The sequence below is a fragment of the Oncorhynchus keta genome, chromosome 35 (assembly GCF_023373465.1).
Source record: "Oncorhynchus keta strain PuntledgeMale-10-30-2019 chromosome 35, Oket_V2, whole genome shotgun sequence".
Taxonomy (NCBI): Eukaryota; Metazoa; Chordata; class Actinopteri; order Salmoniformes; family Salmonidae; genus Oncorhynchus; species Oncorhynchus keta.
The window spans coordinates 7,581,844-7,589,343 of record NC_068455.1 but is presented as its reverse complement, the minus strand read 5'-3'; the positions used below and the strand labels follow the sequence as shown (position 1 = coordinate 7,589,343).

The 7,500-nt window shown below is 38.5% G+C and overlaps 1 protein-coding gene across 2 annotated transcripts in view; it reads left to right on the top strand.

Moving 5' to 3' along the window:
* The first annotated feature begins 2,586 nt into the window (after nucleotides 1–2,586).
* Nucleotides 2,587–7,500, top strand: part of LOC118381032 (prospero homeobox protein 1-like) — a 108,651-nt gene continuing 103,737 nt past the window's right edge. Inside the window, exon 1 of one of the 2 annotated variants that reach the window (XM_052496222.1) lies at nucleotides 2,587–3,033. The gene's annotated coding sequence lies outside the window, so the exon portion shown is untranslated. Of the gene's footprint in view, nucleotides 3,034–3,104; nucleotides 3,255–7,500 lie in introns of those variants that run through there. The other variant, XM_052496223.1, reaches the window with a different exon arrangement.

The window sequence follows — 7,500 nt, the reverse complement described above, 5'->3', positions numbered from 1 at the left end:
CTGAAATTGATACACGGTAAGTAAGCAGGTGGACCTTTATAATAACCTAGACCTACATTATTCTTGGAGCACAAAATTATTCTGTATTAATACAAAAAAATAAAAAATAATAACGTTATTTCAGACTACCTTGCTTGGTAAATAAAATAGTTATTCGAAATAATTTAAACTTTTTTTATTTTTTTAAATCACAATCATAATCAATGAATCACAATATAACACATACATGTAACGGTCTGTAACGGAGGTTAAAACAGATCCCATGGCAACGGTCTGCCACGCCACATGGGTGTCACGGGTCGCACGTACCTCTCCCGAGATAAATAAAAACGTCGACGCAGTCCTCTTCCCTGTGGATTATTACTGTGTCAGTTTAGGAAAAAGTCTATACTACCAAAACACTAGACCTTATTTAGTATTTTATTAGGATCCCCATTAGCTGTTGGAAAAAGCGGCATCTACTCTTCCTGGTTCACACAGAACATGAAACGTAATACAGAATGACATAATAACAGAACATCATTAGACAAGAACAGCTCGAGGACAGAACTACATACATTATACTTTGACCATATCGTGTCAAAGTGAGCCCCTGAACCAAGGGACTCTGACGTCATAGCCCTGTTCTTTCATCCGGGAAACAGGGAGTGATAACTAATCATGTATCGTGGCATGTAACATTTATAGAATAGCCTAAAAGTTATACAATTATCATGTAGCCTAATTATTACAACTCTGTCATGATGGAATTTTCAAGAGGTTGAAAAAAAATGCTTTACATGTTTAAATGTTTACCAATTTAATCCTAAACAGACGATACATATATTGTAGCCTCTGAAAACGTGGTTTTAAAGAGAGTGGTGAAGACAAGCAGTAATTACGTAAAGGGAGCGCAGCATAATAAATCATATGTAAAAACAAAGACTCCCTAGAGATGCCAATTAATGTGTTTAATTCTGCTGGGAATATGCCTTCCATAGGATGACCTGAATCCCGACATTCATCTCCACTTTTGGGGAACACGATTGGATGAGGTGATTTGGCTTGGACTCGATAGTGTCCAGATTCCTCAACACGACGTGTGTCTGTCTGTCTGTCTGTCTGCAATGGGATTCATCACTTCACGTCTTTTACTTTTTGTTACAGTTATTTTTATTAAATAAATACATATAACTATACTATATAAATATATATATATATTACCAATACAATGATTTGATTAGTATTTAGCCCTGACATGCATAGGGATATAGAAGAGATCCCGGAATAAGCTCTGCTCGAGTTGGCCTACAGTCCGAAAACATAAACGGTTACTTGAAAAGTTTCCATTTTCTCCGCAGTTGTCCCTTAAACGCTCGCCATCCATATCTATGGCCCCATCAGAGGGATGTGAATGTATATTTAATCAAAGTAAAACAATTGTTTTCAGTTTTCAAATGAGTGCTAAACGTTAATAAATGTTATATTATTTGGCACAGGCCTACAGTAGTACAGAGAACCGCAAACACCGACCCTAGAAATTGATATAGCCTATAAACCTGGTCTTACTTTACACACAGTTAAATGTCAAGATTTTGAAGAATTATTTTACTGACAATTGTGGGACTACTAGTTTGTACAATTTCAAATCCGTTTTCTATATTTTTAATAACTTCTAAACAGCACAGGGTACATAATGTACACCGCACATAAACTGAACGACGTCTTTCCTGCCAAAGCTGCTGAGCGTCGGCGCATTGAGAATGAATACTGAAAGACAAACGGCGACGTTCGCAATTCAATCAATCACATTTTATTTAGTCCTTTTCACGAACACAAAAACCGACAGAAAAGTAAAGTGTAGACGTGCTTTTACAATAGACTAACCCTGAGAGCAAACAGCAGCGCGAGGGGCAACGAAACTCACAGGGACTATTTTTTTGTTGTTGTCGGACTTATGTTTGAATTTGAGGTTTTATTGATCTATGCTATTCTATTTGACCTTTCTCTAAAGGGACAAGAGGTACCAAGGTCGAATAACCGGCCAGGACAAACCGTCTCATGGCCTAGACAGTGATGAACCGTTGTCTTATTCGCGCGTTGACAACAATAATGTTTTCACTCTTTGTGAATGATACGACACGGTTATATAAAAAAAATATATAGAGATAAAGAAAAGTGACTTTCATGAATTAAATTGTAATTAAATAGATAATTTAAGGTAGACATATACAATGGCAAATTGTTGATGACCATGAAAGACTATGCGCGTGGAGTGGTTATAGGATTCAGAGGTCATTGGCTACTGAGAATTTGGGAGTTGAAATTAAACTACGTAACTATGTAATCATATGACACATATTAGGCTTTATAGGACACCGTAGGTAAACATATAGACACTAGATCAAGACTAATTAGTTACATGACGAAAAAATCTGTCAAGAATCTAATATAAATACAACAGCTAGCTACTAATCTAAAGATCATAATGGACTTTTTGTTGTTTATGAGACACTCCAATGTGTTGACCAATCCTTAGTCTACAGAACAATAAGAGGTAGAGGCCTAAATCAAATAGATCATTCAAACGCGCATCTCCTGACACATACACTCCGGTCGGTTTATAGCATGAGGGAGTGAGTTAATTCGCTGGACGGTTTCTCCTCTCTCCGGTCCTCTCCGGTGTGAAGTTCAAGGCGTTTTGTGTTCCTTCTCAAAAAAAAAAAGAAATACGGCAGACGTTTGTTATTGGTCGGTTGAGGACGTTACATCACTCCCGGTGATGACGCGGCCCGTGTCTTCCCGCATCCTTTCAGCCTTCCCGCGTCTTTAAGTGATTCTTGTCGCTCCACGAACCGCTCCAGCCTCCCGACGGTTAGTGAGAGAAACAACCGACGAACGTTTCCTGTCTCTGAAGGAGACTGTCTCTCTCTCTCCCTCCGCTCGCCGCTGTCCAGAGAAATTATAATATTTAGCACACCGGTGAACGAACGACTTTTTGTTTTCTGTATTTGACTAAGAAGCTCAGTTTTCTTCTCGTCTAACGTTCACCGAGTAAGTATAGCCATCCGTGCACTCTCACATGCGCGGTTCTGCCGCCAGTGTGTGTGTGTGTGTGTGTGTGTGTGTGACTCTCACTAACCCCCCACGTTTAGGTTGTGGCCGGTGTATTGTTTCCTCGTCAGTAGGATATCAGACAGACAGACAGACAGAGCTCGAACTACGTTTTTCTTGTTAGGATATGGTTTACTATGTTCCTTTTTAAAACGCCATGTGTAAGTATCAATTCATCCGTTTTAATGTACAAGTGTTCTTTATCCTAACCTAGTTGTTATACTACGATCCTAGCAGAGACTGTTGATTTATTTTTTATTTTTTTTGGGGGGGGGGGGGCTTGACTATCTGATATACAAGTTGATATTTTGTATTCTTATTCGTATGACGTTCTCCTGATCCTGTTTCTCTTCTCTGATTTGATCTCCTAGGATAACCGGTTGGTTTTTAGTTTGTTTTTTTAAGCGCACTTTGCCTTTATACTTCCTTTAGACCAGCTACGCAATGCCCTTTTTAATATCTCACCAGTTTACAGTCGTCTCGCAATGCACTGGCAGTTGACTCGTTGTTTTGCTGTTACTGTACGAGGATTGTGTGTAAAGGGACGTCGTGTTACTCATTCGTTAGTAAATGAGCATTTCTGATATGCATTTGGCCATCTCCGTTGTAAAATCACTTCTCCTTTCCTGGCTGTGGTAACAGCTGTTGGCTTTTGTTGCTACATGAATATGTTTGCTGTGCTCTTCTCTGTCTAACCGCGGCAACATGCTGAAGAGTTGGTACCTGTGTTTGTCTCTTGTCTGTGTTAGCTTCTGGTTGGACATAATCATTTTTACACAGTTGTAGACCTACATCTTCAAATAGTATTTTTTGACAACAAGTGGTCGACTACAAAGGCTAGGTGAATGGCACTGTTAGTTTTACACAGAGAAAATCTCCTTAAAAATCTAATTTACTTTTTTTTACTTACGGTCGGTGTCTTTTCGTTAGACTTTATTACATTTTCTGTTGCTTTTTTGTCGATGAGAATTTAAGAGGACATTTTTTGTCGTTGTTTAATATGTGTTTATGTTGGCTTCTCTTCGCCTCGGGCGCATTGGCAGTCGAGCCCAGGACAGGTGCATCAAACGACGGGCTACTGGCGTTTGAAAATGGTGTCCAAATTCTATGGGCTACACTAGATATATATATATATAGTCTCTATATCACAGATCTCGGCTGGTGCTATACTTTGATTTGGATGAATTATAATACTTAGTCCCATGATATAGTTATTCATGTTTATTTGTGTATTACTCTTGTACAACATTATCCGGAGGTTGTTTGATCACGACTAAATTATTCTTTGGGACACACTTAAATTAGTTGACCTGACTGAAAATCAATGTATCTTTATCTTCCTCGCTGAAGTCCCGACTTGAAACCTCTCAGCCGAGTTCTTGTCCTCACATCTCCATTATCGGGGATCTGATTCCACAGCTTCAGTTTCATATGTATTTGTCTCGGTTCTAGTCTATAGTTCCGTTTCAACCGGTATGTTCTGTGGTGTTTGGTGAATCTGAATTTTTATAAATATATATATATTTTTTAACTAGGAAAGTTAAGTTAAGAACACATTCTTATTTACAATGACTGCCTACCTGGGGAACAGTGGGTTAACTGCCTTGTTCAGGGGCAGAATGATAGATTTTTTATTTTATTACCCTTGACAGCTCAGGGATTCGATCTAGCAACCGTTTGGTTACTGGCTCAACGCTCTAACCACTAGTCTACCTACCGCCCCTGTGAACAAACGTTACGTTAAATATCACGTTATACTGGGAATTCGGCTATTGATCTTAATCTGTTCTCACCCTTTTCATATTAATGTTAAATTACATAGAGTGTATCTATGCTGGATAGAGATTTCACTATTTACATTTAACAAAATAACTGTTTAATAACCCCAAAGGACATTTCTATTCATGATAAAAGTTCGTATTTTATTTTTTATCGTCACCGTTTTATCATATAATATAATTAGAATGAATTACACCAACATTTTAATATATTTGTTTATTGTACAGAGAAAGACTACGTTGTCCAGAGATGACTAATTTGTGCCAAAACTAAACAAAACTACTACTGTATATTTGAGCCTTTCTCCAAATAAAGTTTGTAGTTCGATTCATTTGATGTACTGTTAACACTGTACAGCCCTTGTTACAGTTGAATTATTCCTGGAAATACAGTCAAATGATTCCTGTATGGTGTAAGTACAGTCAAATGATTCCTGTATGGTGTAAGTACAGTCAAATTATTCCTGTATGGTGTAAGTACAGTCAAATGATTCCTGTATGGTGTAAGTACAGTCAAATGATTCCTGTATGGTGTAAGTACAGTCAAAGTATTCCTGTATAGTGTAAGTACAGTCAAATTATTCCTGTATGGTGTAAGTACAGTCAAATTATTCCTGTATAGTGTAAGTACAGTCAAATTATTCCTGTATAGTGTAAGTACAGTCAAATTATTCCTGTATAGTGTAAGTACAGTCAAATTATTCCTGTATAGTGTAAGTACAGTCAAATTATTCCTGTATAGTGTAAGTACAGTGTCAAAATAAATGGTATTACATTGTTATACAGTGATTCCACTTACAAGCCGGGCATTTGAGGCTGAATCACAATAAATACGTTTAAAGTTTGAATCATTTCACTTTAAGCATTTCGGACTGAGTTTCATAGTAATTGTTGCACAGGAGTGTGTGTGTGTGAGTGTGTGCGTGTGTGTGAGTGTGTGCGAGTGTGTGAGTGTGTGCGTGTGAGTGTGTGAGTGCTTGCATGCGTGAGTGTGTGTGTGAGAGATGTGTGTTAGCTGGAGGAACAGAGAGCAGAGTTGTGTGTGTGTGTGAAAGAGAGAGTGAGAGAGAGAGAAAGAGACAGAGGCAGAGAGAGAGAGAGAGATACAGAGAGAGAGAGAGGCAGAGAGAGAGATCGGAAAGACAGAGAGGGAGACAGAGAGACAGAGACAGAGAGGGAGCTCGATCTAGGTCAGATTTGGACAGTGGGGATTGTGGAGGTTGGAAGCTACAGAATGTTTTCATCATGTTTAATGTCCTTTTAACAACCAGTTCTCATAGTCTCACTTCACAATTAGACGTTCATCCATGTTTCTCAAACATCACATTTCTAAGTGTTTAAAGTGACGTTTAGGCATTAAGTCTTAAGGTCAGGGTTCAGTTTCGGCATTAACTCTTAAGGTCAGGGTTCAGTTTAGGCATTATCTCTTAAGGTCAGGGTTCAGTTTAGGCATTAACTCTTAAGGTCAGGGTTCAGTTTAGGCATTAACTCTTAAGGTCAGGGTTCAGTTTAGGCATTATCTCTTAAGGTCAGGGTTCAGTTTAGGCATTAACTCTTAAGGTCAGGGTTCAGTTTAGGCATTAACTCTTAAGGTCAGGGTTCAGTTTAGGCATTATCTCTTAAGGTCAGGGTTCAGTTTAGGCATTAACTCTTAAGGTCAGGGTTCAGTTTAGGCATTAACTCTTAAGGTCAGGGTTCAGTTTAGGCATTATCTCTTAAGGTCAGGGTTCAGTTTAGGCATTAACTCTTAAGGTCAGGGTTCAGTTTAGGCATTAACTCTTAATGGTTATTAATAATATCCGCTTGGAACTACCCATCCCGGATCCGGGAGAATTGTCATCAACTACACTAATTAGCATAACGGTCATAAAATATTACTAGAAAATATTAATATTCATGAAATCACAAGTGAAATATAGCGAAACACAGCTTAGCATGGCAAACATTTTTTAGAATCAATCCTCAAGGTGTTTTTTCAAATATCTATTGGATAATATATCAACCGGGACAATTGGCTTTTCAGTAGGAGCGAGAGGAAAAATGTCTACCTCTGTCTTTTACGCAAGAACCACTCTGAGAGCCCTCAGCTGGCTACTTACGCAATGTAGTCGTTTACGCTCATTCTTCAACATAAAGGCGTGAAACTACGTCTAAAGGCTGTAGACACCTTAGGGAATACGTAGAAAAGGGAATCTGGTTGATATCCCTTTCAATGGCCAATAGGAACGCATAGGAACACAACGGTTTCAAAATAAGAGACACTTCCTGATTGGATTTTCCTCCGGGTTCCGCCTGCAATATCAGTTCTGTTATACTCACAGACAATATTTTGACAGTTTTGGAAACTTTAGTTTGTTTTCTATCCTAAGCTGTCAATTATATGCATATTCTAGCAGCTGATCCTGAGAAATAGGCTGTTTACTTTGGGAACGTTATTTTGCCAAAAATAAAAAATAGTGCCCCCTAGCTTCAAGGGGTTTTAAAGGTAAGGGTTAAGGTTTGTGATAGACTTAAAACAAAACATACTTTCAATCGCTGGATTCAAACATGCCAACCTTTGGAATCAGTGGCAGATGCTTACGCCTATCTGCCATCCACATGCATGGCCCTAGCAAAACCAAAAACCTAT